Raw genomic sequence first — 20,636 nt, 5'->3', positions numbered from 1 at the left:
CGTACCCCACTCGCACAGGGCCAATTGTGTGTGAACGTTCCCGCGCACCCCAGTAACACACGTACCCCACTCGCACAGGGCCAATCACGTGTGAAAGTTCCCGCACACCCCAGTAACATATGTATCCCGCTCGCACAGGGCCAATCGCGTGTGAAAGTTCCCGCGCACCCCAGTAATACACGTACACTGCTCGCACAGGGCCAATCGCGTGTGAAAATACTTGCGCACCCCAGTAACACACGTACCCCGCTCGCACAGGGCCAATCGCGTGTGAAAGTTCCCGCGCACCCCAGTAATACACATACACTGCTCACACAGGGCCAATCACGTGTGAAAATACTTGCGCACCCCAGTAACACACGTACCCCGCTCACACAGGGCCAATCGCTTGTGAAAGTTCCTGCACACCCCAGTAACACATGTACCCCGCTCGCACAGGGCCAATCGCGTGTGAAAGTTCCCACGCACCCCAGTAATACACCGTACCCCGCTCGCACAGGGCCAATCGCGTGTGAAAGTTCCCGCGCACCCCTGTAATACACGTAACCCCCTCGCACAGGGCCAATCATGTATGAAAGTACCCGCGCACCCCAGTAACACATGTACCCCGCTCGCATAGGGCCAATTGCGTGTGAAAGTTCCCGCGCACCCCAGTAACACACGTACCCCGCTCGGACAGGGCCAATCGCGTGTGAAAGTTCCCGTGCACCCCAGTAACACATGTTCCCGCTCGCACAGGGCCAATCATGTGTGAAAGTTCCCACGCACCCCAGTAATACACGTACCCCACTCGCACAGGGCCAATCGCGTGTGAAAGTTCCCACGCACCCCAGTAACACACGTACCCCGCTCGAACAGGGCCAATCGTGTGTGAAAGTACCCGTGCACCCCAGTAACACACGTACCCCGCTCGCACAGGGCCAATCGCGTGGGAAACTCCCCGCGCCAGGGTGTACATGTATTCGGAGGGGTGTGTGGGGAGTTTTAATGGTGTTTTTGTGGTTCGGGGCCTGTGCGCTATGTACGGGATTTGTGCGCTGTGCATGGCGCACGGGGAGGGGTTGGGGGCATAACTGGTGCTGCTGCATGGTTGCTGCACCACTCTGCGCCATGGCTGGTTTTGGAGGCTAAAATCCATGAATACGCTGTGCGCAGAAATGGATTTTAGCGCACTCGGCTGGTGCAGAAAGTCGCACGCGCACACTGTGCACCAGCCGCGTGCACCACTTGTGCGCTGAATTCTATGAATTACCCTGCAAGTCTCTTTACCTCATGCTTGGGGTGCCAGGGCTTAGTTTGATTAACATGAACAAATTGTTCTGTTACCATTACCGTTTCACCAAATTTTATAGACCACTGGGGACACTGGGGATACTTTATCTATAATTTGAAATGGCCCCTGCCAGGCTGCCAGAAATTTTGAATGTTTCTGTTTATCTTTTCCAAAATGAAATTTATACACCTGATCCCCCACACTATACTCTTTCTCCGATGTCTTTTTATCATAATATGATTTTGCACTGTCAGCAGCCCTTTCTAAATTGCGCTGCACAAAAGCAAATGCATGTTGAAAATGCTTCCTCAGTTCTTCCATATATTCATGAACTGTAGATGCGCTTACAAGTGTCTGCTCATGTGTCCTGTATAGTAGGTGTTGTGTTACGGCAACACCATTTTCCTACATGTCAATACTTCATGAGGGCTGATACCTGTTGCTTTGGCAGGAGTTGATCTGATTGCCATCAAAACCAGAGGTAAATGTAAATCCCAGCTGGAACCAGCCTCTGCAACAAACTTCTTTAATATATCCACAACAGACCTCTTATAGCGTTCAACTTCACCAGAAGAGGCAGGTCTATATGCAATATGTAGTTTTCTTTTCACTCCCAGTATTTGCCACACCTTACTCATTAGAGCACTTGTGAAATGACTTCCTCTGTATGATTCTATTGTTTGTGGTAACCCAAATCTTGAAAATATATGATTTACCAGTAATGTAGCTGCCGTTTGCGCACTACAATCTGGTGCAGGAATACACTAGTCCATTTTGACATTAAACAGACCACACTCAAAATATACCGGTTCCCCCTGCTCGACCTCTTTACAAGCCCTACATAGTCTATTTGTAAATCTGACCATGGAAGAGTTAAGCCTTTTTTCATTAATGGGGATCTATGCATTGGTGAAGCAGGTTTAAATTTGACACATACTAGACATCCCCTAGTATATAATTCCACATCTTGGGACATATGTGGCCAGTAAGCATAATCTTTCTTTATCTCCATTGTTTTTTGTGAACCTATGTGTCCTGCAGTTATTGCATCAAGTGCATGGTGTAGCATTAGCCCTCTGAATGAAAGGGGTACCACACACTGTATTTGTCCTGTTATGGACTCTCTAATCATGAGTCCATCCTCTAGTCTAATTTGTTTCTTATTCTTTAATAGCACCCTCAACTCTTCTTTTCCCACACACGCATTTTCTGTTTAAGGGTTTTGTTCAGGGTCTATCAAAGGATTATAATAAATTCCCAAAATTGTATCATCTTTTTGTGCCTTAAACAGATCTTGATCTGGTGTATCATAACTCCATTGTACTTCTGGTTGGTCCACCTCCTTTGGAGCTTTAGAGAGTGTAACTGCATCAATTTGTATTTCATCAAGTAAATGTTCAATAGGTAGCAACTCTACCACCACAGCCCCAATTTTAGCTAAATTAACTGCCTTATCATTTCCGTCTTTAACCTCACCTGGAGTTTTTTAAATGTCCACACATTTTTCTCCAGTATATTGTCAAATCATTTTCTGACACCAATTTGTCTATGGCTTGTATCATTTTACCATGTTTAAGGGGCTTTTTATTGTATGCAATCATGCATCTTGCTTTCCAGCCAGGCAAATATTCCACAAAGCTATTTCGTGCATAATCAGAATCAGTCACCAGGACAATTTCACAAAATGTATTATCAACTGCAGTAGTAATTGCTTTATAAATGGCTGCCAATTCCGCTACTTGACTGCTCCTAGCCCCAATTCTCATCCCTGTACTGGGAATGCCTTCACATTTCAACCAGACATTTCCTATTCCTGATACCAATTGTTTATTACTGTCATTTTCAATGTGAAAAGCACAACAGTCAACATATACAGTTGGCAAATCCTTGCATGTCTTTTCATCAAAAGCTTTGTGTGGTGATTGCCCAAATTCCCTTAAACTAGATTCCACTTCTACTTAGTTTGATACATGTTCAGCTGCACAGTCATGTAGATCTGCCAAACCTTGAGCAACTGGGCTCTTTTTATTTTGGCCATATTTCACTTCTACAGGGAAACCTTGCAATGCCAGTGTCCATGAAGTGATTCTGGACTGTGCTAGATTACCTGACCTAATTCTTTTACTCTCTAAAAACTGCAAAGGTTGATGATTTGTCTCAATAATTACCTTTTCTCCCGGAACAATGGGGTGGAAATGCTGTAGCGCCCACACAGTGGTCAAAAGGGCTTTTTTACATTCACTGAATTTAATTTCAACTTGGGAAAATGCCTTACTTGCATAAGCAATTGTTTTGTGATTCAAATAATGTTTTTGTGATAACACTGCTGACATACAATGTTCAGAGAAACCTATTTCTATAAAGAAATCCCTATCCTTTATGGGGTATGCTAAACATGGTGCCTTTATGAGACATTCCTTTAATTTAGCCACTGCCTCAGACTGCTCGTTTTCCCATTTCCAGGGTGTATTCAGCTTTAGTAGTTTAGTCAATAGTTGAGTAATTTCAGCATCATTTTCAATAAACTTTCTGTTATAGCCCGTCATTCCTAACTAACGTTTCAAACCTTTCACACTTCTAGGGTCTTTTAGTTTTTGTATGGCCTCTAACTTCTTCTTTTGTGGGTTTAGTCCATGTTCAGTCACTTCATGGCCTAGAAAATACACTTTTTTCTTGCACCATTGTGCCTTTTGTAAAGATACTTTGGTGCCTGCTTTTTGCAATTGGCCAAGAACATGTCTTATTTCATCAAAATGGCTTTTCAAGCTTTCATTTTTTATCAGGATGTCATCCACGTAAACTATGGTTCCTCTTTCTGCTGCATCAGGCATGGCCTTTCTCAAAAATATTCCAAATTCACTCCCACTGTTGACATACCCGAATGGAACTCTAACGCATGGTTATTGTGTCTTATCAAATGAAAATGAAAATAAATTCTGAATCTCCTCTGTCAATGGCACGCACCAATATCCAGATTTGAGATCTGATGTAGTAAACACTTTTGAGCAATGCACCTGAGCCAGGCCTTGATCAATGAATGGCAGTGGCCATAAGGACACTGGCACTCTTTTATTTAATTATCTCAAATCTGCACATAGACGCCATTGACCATTTGGCTTTGACACACCTAAAATAGGTGTGTTGGATGTGCTATGGATAGGCCTGATTATTCCCAGAGACTCCACATTTTTAATTATTTCTGCTAATGACTCTAAACATGCCAGTGGTAATCTATACTGGCGTACAAATACTGGGCTTCTGCTACACCCTTCCCGTAGTGTGGCAACATGTAAATTAGTTATGCCGCAATCATAAGCATCTTTAGCAAAGACCTCTTTAAACTCCATAAATATTTTTCTCAATTCATTTCTATCTTCATCGCTATCACATGCCTCTGCTGATAAAACCTGCTCCTCTACCATCTTTGAACATTCTGGGAAATCTTCCAGAGGAGGAATCTTTGTGCTTTCTTCTAACTGTGTGGCTGCGTCTCTCTGTAAAGCTGCCACTTTTAAATATTTTGGTATATCAGTTTCCACTTCAATGGGCTGATTTTCTGTTTCATTTTCATTTTAGGTCAAATGTTATATAACCCTTTTGATGACAGCACACTGTCTCATTTTAATCATAAGGGTACACAGAATGAATTTTAAAGATTCCTTTGGGCTGAGAATCCAGGTACTCTGGCAACACACCCCCTGCATCTACATACCTTTCAGGGATATTTCCAATCACCATGTTATTGAAATCTGCAGTATAATGTGATCTTTGTATGGCCATTCCTAATGAAGAATTTTTCTCTAAATGAATACCTTGACATCCTTTATTATTCACCAACATTTTTACGGACCCTTCACCAACATTTATCAATGGAATGTATTCATAATTCAGGCCTTGCTGTTTTATGGATTTATTCAAGCACAAAAATGCATCAGAATCCTTCATCTGTTGTCCATTTTTGCATTTTAGTGTTATGGCAACCTGCCTGGTGAATGCAGGAATAATAGTATCCTTCCTCAGCTGTAATTAAATTGCATATGGGACCAGTTGTGGGCAATGATAAGCCCTTTTTTTGTCTTCAAATTCAGGTGCCGGCCCACCTAGGCGTGACCATATTTTTTGATTAAGGAAATCTAACACCATACACATTCTGTGCATGATATCATTGTCCATGTAAGAGTCATTTTGTGTCCCACTCACTATCCACACGTTATGGTGAATTGTTTTCTGTCCAATACTAATCTTCAGCATACATCTGCCCGCAATTCGGTTTTCAAAGTCTGGACTGTCCAAACCAGAGACATATTGGTTTTTCATTCTAAATTTTGGGATCTCCTCCCTCTCCATTATTTTTTGCAGTAATTTCTCATTAATAAAGCTTCTTTCCTGTTCAAGTGCTAAGGTGGCTTTTATTATTTTAGAATAGTCATTTATACCAATTTGAACGCATGGTTGCTCATCTTCCATGTGTATTTCAGCAAGACTAGTAATGTGTTTTTCTGTGTCTGTTTTAGGAGTAGAATTCTGTTTGCATGTTTTCTCTTTTAAATAAAAATGTAATGTGTGCTCATCTATTGCAGTTTGCCATTTTTTCCTAGGGTCTAAATATATTTGTACAGATTGTTTCTCATGTTCACTTTTCATTTTATCTTGACACATCAACGGTGTGACATTCATTTATATTGCTGTTTTGTGATTTTAGTTTCTTAGGTCTTAATGGTTTTTTGGTTAAGGACCACAATAATCCATTCACCCCATCTATAAGAGGAGACAATCTTTTCAGGCAATCTGTCCCCATCAGAAATTGAATTTCACAAATAGATGTGATCAATACCTCCTGTTTCATTCTGTGTTTTCCTATCTTTATGTCAACCTCAGTAACACCTATAATAAGCACCTCCTCCCCTTTAAAGTTATGCACGGGACCTTCATTTTGCCTCACTGTGATCTGATTCTGTGGAGATCTCCCCTCATTAATGCTTTTTACCAATTATTTGGACATAATTGTGGCCTGTGCGCCAGTGTCCATTGCAAATGTATTGCATTTCTCTTCTACAGTGATGGGAGCATAATACCTGTCTTCAACTCTAACACACATAAGAAGTGCAAATTCGTACTGATTTCAGGACTCACCTTTCACAGGCCTTTTTCACTTTTTTGCTAAACCCATTGGTAAATGGAAAGATATTTTTCCATCCTTTCTGCCCATTTCTGTGTGAGAGACTTTATTAATTTCCCCATGTTCAGAGGTTTTTTGGAGTGTGGCCACTGTTCGCCCATCCATCCAGATATCATCAGAGGTTACATTAAATCCTCCAACTGAACATGTTTAACAACATCACTTGTCAATTTGTCATTGTCTAACTCTGTGCCTTTGTGATCATTTAGTGTGGTACCAGTCCTTTTAACTTCTTCAAAAATGTGTGGCTCAAAGAATTCTTCAGGTGATTGACCTGTACCCTCATTTTGAGTATTTCTTTTTTATGCCGGTGTTTGTTTATTGTTCTGATTGCCCAGGGATGGAGTTATAGCATCCCCACTTACTCCCTGTTCACTGGTATTCCCCATATATGAGTCCTTCTTCTTAAATCTGTCTCTTTGTTCTTTTGGAATTTTAGGATTTCCTGTTTCATTTGTACAAATCTCCAATGTTTGATTTAGCTCTAGGTTAATCCGAACTTCTTTCATAAAGGTATTTGCACTTTCTGTCACATGTTCATTTACCAGTATCTTTATTTTTTAATCTTTAGACATCTCAGAGTCATCACATCAGAGCAATCTGTTTTCTTGGCACTGCAGGTATCATAAGTACTTAGTCATTTATCAGAAACCACCAGGTCCTTTGATGACTGTTTTTGTGCTGTACAGAGCTTTTCTATTTGCTCAACTAACATTTTCACTTGGGCCTCGAGAAACTGGAATCTTTCCATCTCTCTAGAATCCTCTCTCTGTGGCCTAGATCGATATTGGTTGTTTTCCCCCGATTGGATCTATTCTGATACCTCTCAGGGGAATGATTTCTATTGGGATTGTTCCTGAACACTCGATTCATATGTGGAGGGGAGCGGGGTGCACCCATCCTTTGATTGTAGTCTCCTGGTGGTGGTGAATCATTGTATTGATGTGGAGCGTAATTCATATTCTGCCTCATGTCCTGTCTCATGTTGCGGGTACTGACCCCTATGTTGATTCCCATTATCAGTAAATTGATCCACATATCGGGGTCTATCCTGATTACCATATATCATGGTGTTGGCATCAAATCTGCTCTGTGTTCCCAATGTCTGGTAGGGACCATTATTTCTTTGATCCTGACTTTGTCTCTGGTTATTGTTCCCACCTGACATATCAGGCTGGTATCCCGCCCGGGGCCTGTCTCCTAAGTTTGTAGGGATGATGTAGCTCTCCCTATTACTAGGATCATGTGATTGAAACATTGGTGCAGAGAGTGACGACCTTTGTTGATTACCCCTTTGTTCAGGTGTCAAATTATTTTTACCTGAATTTTGAGCAGACTCAAGGGACATTTTGGCTGACCTGATTTCCATCACTGTTGCTGAGGGTTCTTTGGATTTTGGCCTAGTGTCTTTCATTTTATCATTTTCTCTACCCTGACAATAGAGTACTTCATAGAGTTTTGTGCTTTGGTGTACAATCCATTCAAGGGACTTGTCATGGTCAAATTCACGGACCAACTGTGATATGATGTCTTTCTGTAGCCTATAGAAGTATGCAGTTTTAAACTCATTATAATTGGGGTCAAAAGATACATCAAAATGAGAAAAAGCTCTTTTTAAATCTTGCAAAAACTGGCGAGGGGATGTATTAGGCCCAGCAGTGATTGTGTAAGCAACTTTCTTCGCCTCCTGTAATGTTTGGAAAGGAGAAAAATGATGCCTAATCTCTTTTTCAAACTCAGCCAATGACATATTCTGCTGTTCATTTAATCCCCTAATGATACTGGCTGTGGGAGCATCTAGAGTTAAATGAAAATACTGTCTGTATTATTCCTTAGGTATCTGGCGGGCTTTAATATGTCATGCACTGCTTCTAAGTGATCCTCTGTGCAGCATTCCCCTCCTTTTTTAAATGGTTAATCAGGGCTTTGATGGATTTCATTATCTTTATGGGGCTCCTTGTTGCTATGCACGGAAATTGCACTACTTGGTGATTCAACCCTGGTTCCAGGTGTATCGGATTGGTGGTAGCCCCCAATGGGTTTATCAAATCCCCTAAGGGCGCTGCAACCAAGTTCAATCACCGGCCCAATCACCGGGGCACTAGCTCTTTGGGTAGAAATATGATTCACCTCAACTCCATTGAATGTGGTCCCCTGCCGTCTATCCTGGGACCTGGAAATATGCATTTGATGTTCCAAATCCTTAGACTTCTTAAGGTGCCTATCTGGCTCATTTTGCACTCATTTTATTACCTCCTGCATATCACACATTTGCATTTGGCATTCATTGAATTCTTTGTTTCTCTTGTCTCTTTCTTGAAACATTTTAACCATTTCCTGTTCTGCATTTTGGAGATCACTTTCTTTTTCATAATGTTCTTTCGTAAAACCTGCATTTCCGAAACAATCTCATCTTTGTTTTGTCTAATATGGTCTACCAACGCTTTTAAATGTGCCAATTCTTGTTCTCTATCCTCAAACTGTTTCTTGCTTTTGGACAATTGAGTATCAAGATCCCTACATTTTAACTGCATATCTTTTTGACATACCTCCAATTCTGCTCTTAACATTTCCTCCTTTTTACTTGCCCCATCTAGGTCGGCTTTTGATCTGTTAATCAGCTTAATATCATTTTCTTTTATTCGCAGGGACCTATTCAAAATAAACCATGTCTTGGCGCATAGCCGTATCAGACAATCTTTCTCTGCATGTTTATCAGCTGCATTTAATAATCCCAGAAGGCAGAAGGTTTATGCTGCCTTCTGCAAAAATGCTGTTTATTGGTTCTTTCTATACTTCACCACAAATGTGGTCATGCCATTCTGTGGCATTATTTGATTACCATGTCCCATGTGCATATAACTTTGCCTCCAGATATTGCACTAGTTCAGAGAATATGGCTTCTATTTGAGGCATTCTGAAATTCACTTTTAGTGACACACTGCTATTATGAAATGGGTTCGCTCTAATGCACCATAAATATGTAGGATATTTTGTGTAGATTTGGGACCTGGCGGTATTTTCTTACCACCAAAGAAGAGTGATAATTTGGCGATGATTTATCCTTGCATTTAGATTGGGTTTGGAGTAAGAGTAGTGGTCTTCCTGCTGCAAAGCAGGCTCCCAGTGGCTCCAGTATTGTACCCCACATTCCAGGCACTTGTTGGGACTGTGGGGCTCTGGAACACAAGACGGGTGGGCCCAAGTGTAAAGGAAAGGCCCTTGGAGTCCAGCATGTCAGCCTGACCGACTCTTACCCCTTGCCTGAGTTAGAGGCCACTGTCCTCCCAACCTCTATTGGAATCACATGTGGTGCTTCTGTAGATATTTCCCTAGTGTCTCTTGGGGCATGGGGCCAGTACTCAGAAGTACTGGCTACAATCCCACAGAACACCCGTAGTTTTTTGAGAAGTGTCCTCCTGAACGGCCAGCCTTCTAATGGTTTGAGAGACACTGGGGCAAGCATGACATTGGTGGACAGGACCCTGCTCAGGCCAGAGGACTATGTAGGTGGTCCTCTGAGAACTACCAGGTTAGCTGGTTTACCTCCCAAATAATCTCCTATAGCACTAGTCACAATCATGATTGGAGACAAGACAGCAAATCTTCCTGTCCTGGTTCAGGACAATGTCCCTGTTAACATTTTGTTAGACAATGATTTAGTGGAGTTGGGGTTGATCTCTGATGGTCTCCCACTGACTGCTGATGCAGTCACTATGTCACAGGTAACACTGAGTCTGACTGCAAGTCAGGTACACAAGCCAAAGGGGAGACCCAAAGCAAGAAGGAAGAGCAAGAAGGGCACCTCTGTGAAGGGGGCTTCTTCTCTTCCTGCTGCTTCAGCAGCACCCACTGGGATTCATTCTCTGGATGGGCTGGGTCTAGTGGTAAACCGAGACTCAACTCCTGAGGGAGAAGAGCCAGAAGACCTGCCTGCGGGAGAGGTGCTCAACCCAGAGGATCACTCCGACCTTCAATACCTGTGGGCTGACGGGGCCCTCTAGGGCCAACTTCTGTAAGGGTCAGAGAGAGCACAACTCTCTCTCGAGGGTCTGAGGAAACAGGCCCTGGCCCAGGCCCAAGGAGAAGTGCCTAGGTCTTTCCAGATTTACTGGGAGGGTGAACTCCTTTGTAGTGAACCCACTAAGCCTGAACCTGGTGCCCTCAAGATGTTGGTGGTACCGCAGGATTACAGGCCCTTCCTACTGCAGTTAGTGCATGAGGTCCCCTTAGCTGGTCATCTTGGGACCAAGAAGACTAAGCAGAGGCTCTCTGCACATTTCCACTGGTCCTGGATGGCAGTAGAAGTGGAGTCCCACTGCTGGACCTGCCCCGCTTGTCAGTTGTCTGGCAAGACTGGAGGCAGTGTCATTGCCCCACTGCAGCCATTGCCAGTGTTGGTACGCCATATGAGAGGGTGGGAATCGACATTGTCAGTCCCCTTGACCCTCCCACTTAAGGTGGACATCGGTTCATCCTGGTCTTGATAGATCATGCCACCCAGTACCCTGAGGCTGTACCCCTTTGGACTGCTACTGCCAAGGTGGTTGCCAGGGCTCTCCTGGGCATTTTTACCAGGGTTGGGCACACTAAGGAGGTTGTCTCTGACAGAGGATCCAACTTAATGTCGAGTTGCATGAAAATGATGTGGAAAGAATGCGCAGTAATCTACAAGATCTCTACCCCCTACCATCCCCAGACCAATTGTCTGGTTGAGAGATTTAATAAAGCTCTCAAGGGCATGTTGGGTGCTTTGGAAGAGCCCCTAAGGAGGAAATGTGATCTCCTCCTACCATGCCTGCTGTTCGATTACAGAGAGGTACCTCCAGAGGGTGTTGGTTTTAGCCCCTTTGAGTTGATCTTTGGACATCCCGTGATGGGGCCCCTTACCTTGAACAGAGGTTTGGAAGCCACCCCTCCAGGTCTTGCCAAGCAAGTGGGGATTATGTGTTAGGCCTCAGAAGGAGAATGACACAGATGATGGGCCAGGAGACAGCAAACCTTAAGGCAAGCAGGAATTGAACAAATACTGGCATGACCTTAAAACATAACAAGTAGATCGAACTCCAGTAGAGCAGATCCTTGTGATGGAGCCTACCAATCCTAGAGATTTGGCAGATAAGTGGACTGGACCCTTCAGGAAAATCTCCAAGATTGGCAAAGTCAACTATCTGGTTGACATGGGAGTCCTGGGGGTAGCCTCTCAGGTATTCCAAAAGGCTCAAGTCTTTCCATAGGAGAGCAGAAGTCTCATGCTTCTTGCTAGCTTCAGAGCAAGAAAAGGATGAGAGTGAGCCCCTTCATGATTTCCTGTATAGCAACCCTCAGGATGGCCCAGTGAAGGGAGTGCATCTCTCTCCAAATCTGACACCAGAGCAGCAGACGGCCTGCAGGGCTTTGATCTGGCAGTATGGCCCTCTGTTCTCACTGATGCCAGGCCTCACACAGTGGTGCAGGCACAAAATTGACTCTGGTGACAGTGTGCCTGTCAAAAGCAGATGCTACAATATGTCAGACACTGTGAAGAACCACATCCAGGCTGAGGTCACCAAGATGTTGGATCTGGCTGTTATTGAACCCTCAACCAGTTCCTGGTCCAGTCCAGTGGCCCTTTTCCCCCAAGGCAGGTTCCCAGGCAGGTACCAAGGATTGGTGGTTCTGTGTGGACTAATGAGGAGTCAATGCCGTAACCAAAACTGATGCACACCCATTGCCCAGGGTTCATGAGCTTGTGGACACCATAGGTGCTGCCAAATTTGTGAGCACGTTTGACATTACCTCAGGCTATTGGCAAATAGCCCTGAAGAACCATGCCAAAGAAAAGACTGCAATCTCAACTCCTAGGTGACTCTACCAGTTTAGAGTCATGCCTTTTGGGTTGAAAAACACACCTTCCACCTTCCAAAGATTAGTCAACCATGCGCTCAGTAGGCTGGAGTGATTTTGTGTGGCCTACTTAGATGACATTGCTGTCTACAGTTCCACGTCGGAAGAGCATTTGACTCTTTTGGATAAGGTGTTGGAGGCTTTGAAAAGGGCTAACCTCACTATCAAGGCCACTAAGTGCCAGATAGCTCAGGGGAAAGCCACTTATCTTGGTCATGAGGTAGGAGGGGGTCAAATCTAACCTCTCCCCAGTAAGGTACATGATGTACATGACTGGGAGACTCCCACTACTCAAACCCAGGTGACAGATTTTTTGGGCCTCACTGGGTAATACTGTAACTTCATGGCAGACTATGGAACGATAGCTGCCCCTCAGGCAGCTCTGACTTCGCCCTAACAACTGAGGAAGGGTATTGGACAGAAGACTGTCAGAGGGCCTTTGTTGACTTGAAAGAAAGTCTGTGTAGGGCACATGTGTTGTGTGCCCCTGATTACAGCAAACCCTTTATCAGTCAGACTGATGTCTGCAACATCGGAATTGGAGCTGTCTTGTCCCAGTTAGATGACAAAGGGAGAGAACATTCAATCATATTTATCAGTAGACAACTCAAGGGTAGAAAACCTAGGTGGGCTACTGTTGAAAAGGAATGTTTTAGCCTAGCTAGGAGCCTTAGGTGTTTTCGGCCCTTCCTTATGGTGTCTACCTTCAAGGTCCAAACAGACCATAAGCCCTTAAAATGGCTTATGCAGATGAAGGGTGAAAACCCGAAACTGCTCAGGTCGTCCATTAGCTTGCAAGAGCTCGACTTCACCATTGAACATAGCCCAGGTAAGAGTCATGATAATGCGGATGCCTTTCCAGAAGGTATGTTGGCCATCTGGATGAGGGTGTCAATCTCGTGGGAGATTAGACCACCCTAACCTCAGTCTGTGGGGGCGACTGTGATGCTGGACATGAATTGGAAGGACAGAGCCTCCATGCCCTTGGCCTACAGTCCTTTTATCATGTGTTTTCTGTGTTATATTCTGCACATGAGCCCATGCTTGACTCCTGGCAGTGCAGCTATTCCTCTTTTTGGTTTGGTGAACAGACCCTTGGGATACACTTATGGCACCCATGGGTCGGGATACAACCCAGTACTCCTAGTGTATGTTTTTGTGCACCTGTGTGTGGCCCACAGAGCAGGAGATGGCCTGGTGGCAGCTCCATGCTGACTTTGACAGGTGCTCTGAGTAGCCTCCATTTTGGGATGCCCAGGCCCTCCCATTGGAATCAGTTCATTCCTAATAGAAGGCAAGATGGCCCCTGTGGCCTCTTGCTTTCTATTGTCTGTTACCTTGTTTTCTGAAGTCCTGGGAAGCCCTGACTCTGTCCGTCCCCTGACTGGCTGTTGGGTGGAAGTTCCATATATGGTATTTTGGGGAAGTCCAGGCCAGACTGGTTGGAGCCTTCCCAATGACTGTATGTTGTGGGTACACCCTTGGGGTGGGAACTGGGTGAATGGAGTGTGTGACCAATCTGCACATCATGTTATGGGTGTCCGGTTTCTGGTACGTAACACCATGAATGAGACAGCACTGCCCAAAACTAGTATGAATGCAGTGTGGAGTGCTGAATGGCTGGGTGTTTGTCCGAATCCACATTAGGTGTTGTGAGTGTCTGGATGGGGAAAAATGGCCAGAATGTACTGTGAGCCTGATTGGCTGCCTGCCTGCCTGCCTGCATGAATGCCCTTCTGAATGATTGGTTGCCTGAGTGTGGCCCACTAGAATGAATGAGAGACCAAACAGTATATCTCGGGACCTCCCACTGATGGAAATCGTTCAGAAGCTGAGGTCAAAACTTGATGTTTGATTTTGAAACCCAGCTAACATTCACCAAAACTCCCTGGAAGTCAGCCTACGAAAGACTGTTGACCAGAGATGGGAACCGCTGAGGAATCTGAAGGAAAGTGCCAGGACGCCAAGGCCATTGACGACCATTCCTGTCGACCAGGGTTCGGAGGACTGCCATAATCACTGGAAGCCTGTTGAGTCGTGCTACCCAGAAACGGGGAAAGCTTGACACTATGCTGCCGATGACCAGAGCCTCAACACTCCATTGCCTAAAATAGATGGATCCAGGACTCCCTTGCTCATCACCGTCGACTGCTTTGTCCCGCCGGAGAAAGTCAAGGTCGCTGATGAACAGAGGAGAATCTGCTGGTGGGTTTCCCGCCACCCAAAGACCACAAACACACCGACGACCTAACGCCCTTGCTGGGCATAAGTTCTTCATTGGCTCTTTGCAGCAACAAACTATCATCGTCGAGGTGGAACACACACCTCACATTTGCAGGATGTCCAAGACCGATCGTCAACGAGCACTGCCACGACCGAAGCTGCTGCCTCAATGCCATTGTTCACCCTTTTCTTCAAAGGATCTCGACAATCCGTGGCTCCTGCTTTAAAGGGGGTCCACTCAAGAAGGATCTGTCGATGGCCCGATGTCGAACTCTGCTAAACCAGGTACATTGGGGTAGTAGAACATTGATAGAAGGAAATAAGACTCTTATAAGCAATATATGGACTGGGCTTGTTTTATATCTTTATTTACAGGTTGCCCAGGTGGGAGCACCCTCACACAGAACTTTGTTTATTGGTAGGTGCGAGTATTCTGCCAATTGTTTAACCAAGTTGTTTTCCTCCTCAAGTATATTGTTGGTTCACTTTATTAATTGATTTGCATGCCTTTTAAAACTGTCTACAGTTGATGCATTTTTGATGGAATCAAGGAAGTAATTGTGGTACCACATAGAGACTGTACATATTTATCATTTTAGAATTGCCTGAGCACAAAGAGTGTTATTGTATGTGTACATAATCAAAGCCTTATTTATATAAAGAACTGTGTTTTCACTAACATAGTATGAGGACATACCTTTGTGGGTGCTTGGGGACTATACTTTACTTAAGAACCAACCTGCATCACCTCCTGAGAGCTTAAGCCTTGATTGCTCATCCATTGCTGCTGCTTAGAGACTCTTGGCTGGGGTGCTCTGTGTTTCTACTCTGCCACATAGAGGGCAGGAGTACAGATAACCGCCCTCCAGTCTTTACAGTATGCTTCCTGCATATGTTTCCAACTGTGCCAGGCTACCTGTGGGTCACAGTTCTGTGCGTTACTAGAACCCATAACATAACATAACATAACATAACATAACATAACATAACAACATGACGTAACATAATGTAACATAACAGACCATAACTTGAGCTCAGAGAACATTGAACAGTTAAAAGCAGTATAATAACACCCTCAAGCATATAGTCAAGTGGAGAGATCTAAAAATTTAATGAAAGAAATTCTCGAATTGGTGAAGATGCCCCACCAAAATCATTGCAACACAATCTTGCAAGCAGTCAGGACACATTGACTCACAACAACAACTTTAGAGAGATTCAGGGTGGATGCAGACACTGGGATCATACCCTGATCCGAACCACTTGTTAACAAAATCTAAGGGGATCCCAGTGTTACTATACTGTTTCTTTAAATCCCAAGAACACACTGGGCCTCATTACGACCGGCGCCGCCTCATTACGAGGTCCCCCCACGGGACCCAGGAAGCAACGCCTGGTCAAACCAGGCGTGCTTACCGGGTCCCACGAGAGGAAGAGGGAGCAAACAAAAGGCCAACTCGTAATGGCCCGTTGTTTGCTCCCTCTCCCATTCCCATTCAGCCCTATGGGGGCTGAAATGGGAATGGGGAAGGACCGGGTCCGGGTCCTTTGAGGGAGGAATTACCGGGCCTTTCCGAACTCGGAATGGCCCAGTTATTCCTCATTCTGAGGACCCGGACGCGATTTCGGCGGCAGCCATGCCGTCAATAGCGGCATGGCTACCGCCAAGGTCGTAATGAGGCCCACTGACTCACTTACCACCACTGTATTCACATAGCATACCAATTTCTTCCAAATAGCACCCCATACACTTTAACAAGTAATTTTAAAATATTGTATTAAATACACAGTTAAAACGTATTTTTATATAAAACCACAATCACCTAAAATACTTGAAGTCAAAAAAAGGGACATGTGCTGTGCTACATTTTTAATGTGCTACATACCATAATCCATTGGAGGTACAAACGTACCCACTCACACCTGTTATTTGTGCTAGTAATACCCTCCTGATTCTAGGTGTACTTGACTAGCTAAACGCATGCATCAATTAGCAAACCCTATACATAGTTCTGATGATAACTTAATACATTAATACCCAATACTGTCAATTATCACAGTGGTTTCGACCCAACGTGTTTCATTCTGCATATCATTAATCAATAATCAAAGAACTTCTTCTGGGGAGATAACGTGAAAAACAAGTTCTCAACACTCTTTAATTTGACGCAGAGTGTCCAATCATAACTATTCGATAGGTGATTTCCCAATTTGAATTCCGTACTTGGAGCGCTGTCAATTTCACAAGTGTAGACACAACGGTTGATTAAGGTGCTGTATTAGTCGGCAGCAATCTCCATCTACCAATGATAAATGTCTGTTGCACATCCACACGTATTTTAGCAGTAATTTGTTAATTTACATGCCTCTTCCTTAGTTATGAGCCAGAAGTCATCACACTATTTTCAGCAGGGCGTTCAGTACACCCGTGCCCTTAGGTCCTCACAACCTTGTTGTGGCTTATCTATTCCACTGTAGACTGAGTGTTGCGTTCTCGTTGCATTGTGTGCACTCTCGCACTCTCACAATCTAATTCAATCACAGGCATGTCACTGTTTCCAGTGTGGAGAATTCCACCCTCACTGCACTACCAAATGTGAGGATAGACAAAGAAATTCCTTTTGAAGATTCATTATGGAGAGTATAAGTACAAGTACGCAACAAGCACAATATTTAAGTCTTTCTATGACTTCCACAAAGCTAGGTTCTAACAACCCTTCAAATACAGTTCACCCTTTTGGGCGCTCAAGAGAGGTTGCACTTATGTCATCATCATGAACAGAAGAGTGTGGAACATGGGGCTTATTCCTCCAAGGTTGCTCTTCTTGTTCAACACAAGGAATGAAGGAGCAGATGCTTTACATGCAGGAAAATGCTGGTTGAGAATATTCAGATCACAGACATACCTGGAGAAGCAGAATATAGAAACAAACCCATCTGATGAAGTCATGGGTGACACTATAACCACAGAGGACAATGCCAAAAGCCTAGATGGCACGTCTATCATCCCTCAAGGAATTGTTGAGTACAACATCCACAACATAGAGATGTCTTAAAGGTGTAATGCACAAACAATTGAGGTAAGTACATCCAAACCAGCATGGAGCAAAAGAATGCCCAGCAAATTCAAAGAATTTGAAGTTATGACTCTTGCTGCAAGATAAGGGTTCATGTTTAAGAAGAAGACATATACAGTGGCCTGCCTTGGGTGCAATGTCTCTGCATCATGAGACCAATGATGCAGAGGGGTGGGGATGCAAAGGAGCTGCTGTGCATGCTCAGAGCAGTGTGCACATGAATGGATGAGTGAAGAAGGGCTATGAGAGGAATGGATATCCTTTATGTCTGACCCTGAGTGCTTACTCTTAAAAAAAGATATATCATAAGATAATTGATGATTGGTAATAAATCTGCATTGCAAGTACAGAGCTGTGTCAGTCATTCCCATCATTCGAGCCATAGTGCTGCTTTATGCCCCAAAAATACACTTTTGCTTTTACAAGTGTCATTTGCAATGTTCATTATTAAGTCCTTTGATCTTCAATACCATCATCCATCTTAGGTTTTCTGGTTTGTGATGTTTTCTGCAAAATGCAAAACCATGGAAGCTGTTAAGACCTGTTTATATTGCAAATTGTACTCATTGGGAAAGCTTTTATTTCACGTTATGTTTTCCTTAAATAATGCACGTTCAAGTGTCAAGTGATAACCAGCTAAGCATTAAAGTATTTTTTTGTTTGTTTGTTTTATTCATTTATAATGTGCATCAGACCCGAAGGTATCCGGGTGCAACAGTACAGAATATGCAAGGCTTTAAGTTACATAGTTACAGAGTATGAGCAGAGCAGAGTATATACAAGGCAGTAATAGGTCACATAGATAGATAGATAGATATAGGAAAGCGTACATAATGGCCAAATAGATACAAGAGTATATACAAACAAGGTGTGAGTGGGAGTCTTGTGTACACTAGTGTGGGAACTAAGTATGCGAAGATTTCAGTAGATTGATATAATTGGATCTTAATTTGAGATAGGGCTACTCTTCCCTTAAAGGATGTGGCAGGGAGTTCCATAATTGTGTCGCTTGGACTGGAAAGCTACCTCCCCCGGCCTTAGCCAGCTTAAATCTCATTATGATGAGCTGTTGGTATTGATTGTTCTTGACGGTCTGGTGGAGCTTCTCTTTAGGAATCTGTCTGTGCTGCTTTGTTCAAGGATTTGTGAGTAAGGGATGCAACTTTTAAGTGAATTTTATTTTGGGTGGAAAGTTAGTTATTTTGGTGCCTTATCATGGATATGCGAGATCTTTTAGACATGCCGAGAGCCGCTCTCAAGGCATTGTTTTGTAGGATTTGAATACTATGGATGGTAGATTTGTTAGCACCGATGTATAAAGCATTACAATAATCAAACCTAGATAGAATGAGGGCCCTGGCTAAGATAATGCAATTGTCGTCCGAGAGAAAGTGTTTGCATGATCTGATGAGCTTACAAGTGTAGGCTGTGGCTGAGGCCAAGGAATTCACCTGTTTGGAGAAGGAGAGGGTGGAGCCAAGCTAAAAGCACCTCCATGGCCACCTTGATGATGTTGCCATCAATTTCAAATGACGAGTAGGCCTGGCCTAGTTTCTTGAGGTTAGGGTGGGTACCTAGGATGATTAGCTCAGTTTTATCATCCTTCAAGCATAGACCCGGGTTCCCATCCATACCTGGATGATGAGATAGACTCTATTTAACAAGGCCAAATCCTTCTTGTAATCCCCGGAAAGTGGCAGGAGAATCTGAGTGTCATCTGCATAATTAGTGTAGGTGACACCAAGAAGGTTCAGATCATCAAAAAGGGGCTTAGTAAATATATTGTATAGGGCGGGGGAGACACAAGAACCCTGGGGTATGCCGTAGGTAATAGGGATCGGGTCTACCACTGCTGAAGGGGAAAACACCCTCATGGTCCTGTCGCTAAGGAAAGACTCAATCCAAGATATAGTCTCTTTGAAAAAGTATGCGGCTGCGTCTAGGTGGCTGCAAAGGACATTGTGGTTGATGAGGTCGAATGCAGCCGAGAGGTCAAGCAGTAGGAGGAGGGCTGTTTTCCCTTTATCTCGTAGCTCATCAATTTTTGCCTTCAGATCAATGAGGGCAGTCAATTGCATGTTGGGGTCGGAATCCTGATTGTCGCGCGCCTAAGAGCTTGTGTAGTTCAAGGAATTTTTTTTATTTGATTGTAGGCGATCTTGTCCAAGATTTTTAGCAAGAATGGAACTGTTGTGATGGGACGGTAGTTTGTGGGTATGAGTGGATCTAGGGTTTGCTTTTTTAGCAGGGACAACATCCAGGGTTGTTTCAGGTTGGTAGCCACAGTGCCCGATGCAAATGAAACATTGATAATTTTGGAGACAAATGGGGAAAGATCTCTAGCAGCATCTTTTATAAGCTGGGCTGGGCAGAGGTCACCCTGGCAGTTGGATGGCTTGAGTGAGAGGATAACTTTCTCTACCTCAAGAATGGAGGTTTTAGTTTACTTGAAACGGGCTATAGAATCATGTTCCTTGGAGGGGGGGTCAGGAGTATTATTATTGGACTGAGGTGGGTGATTGAGTGTGGCTTTCTTTTGGTATTTTGTTTTGAAGCATAATTACTTTATTTGAGAGTGCCTGTTGTATGTCTGAGCACCATGTTTTATCTTTGGAACATGTGTCAGGAATGGGGATGGGGGACTCTAATTCCTTAAGGTTAGTAAACAGTTCCCTCATGCTAGAATTAGCAGTGGCTATGCGCTTATTGTATGAGTTGCGCTTGGCCAAGTGGATTTCCTTCTTATAGTGAGATGAGATTTCCATTAATTTAGTTCTACTATCCTCTGAAGGGAATGACCTCCATGAGGTTTTGCAACTCCTCTTTAGTTGTTGTAGGTCCTTTAATTGGGGGAGTGAACCATTTATTTAGATGGGATTTGGGTTTGCTCGGTCTAAGTTTCAAAGGGGCAATGTTGTCGAGTGTAATTAACATAATGTTGTGGTACTCCTCAACAAGCGATTCTGGGTCTAGGTGATCGGCCAGCTGGTTGAGAGTA

This window comes from Ambystoma mexicanum, chromosome 7p (assembly GCF_040938575.1).
Source record: "Ambystoma mexicanum isolate Mex_15411 chromosome 7p, UKY_AmexF1_1, whole genome shotgun sequence".
NCBI lineage: Eukaryota > Metazoa > Chordata > Amphibia > Caudata > Ambystomatidae > Ambystoma > Ambystoma mexicanum.
The sequence above is the reverse complement of the archived record's forward strand: the minus strand, read 5'-3'. Positions refer to the sequence as shown.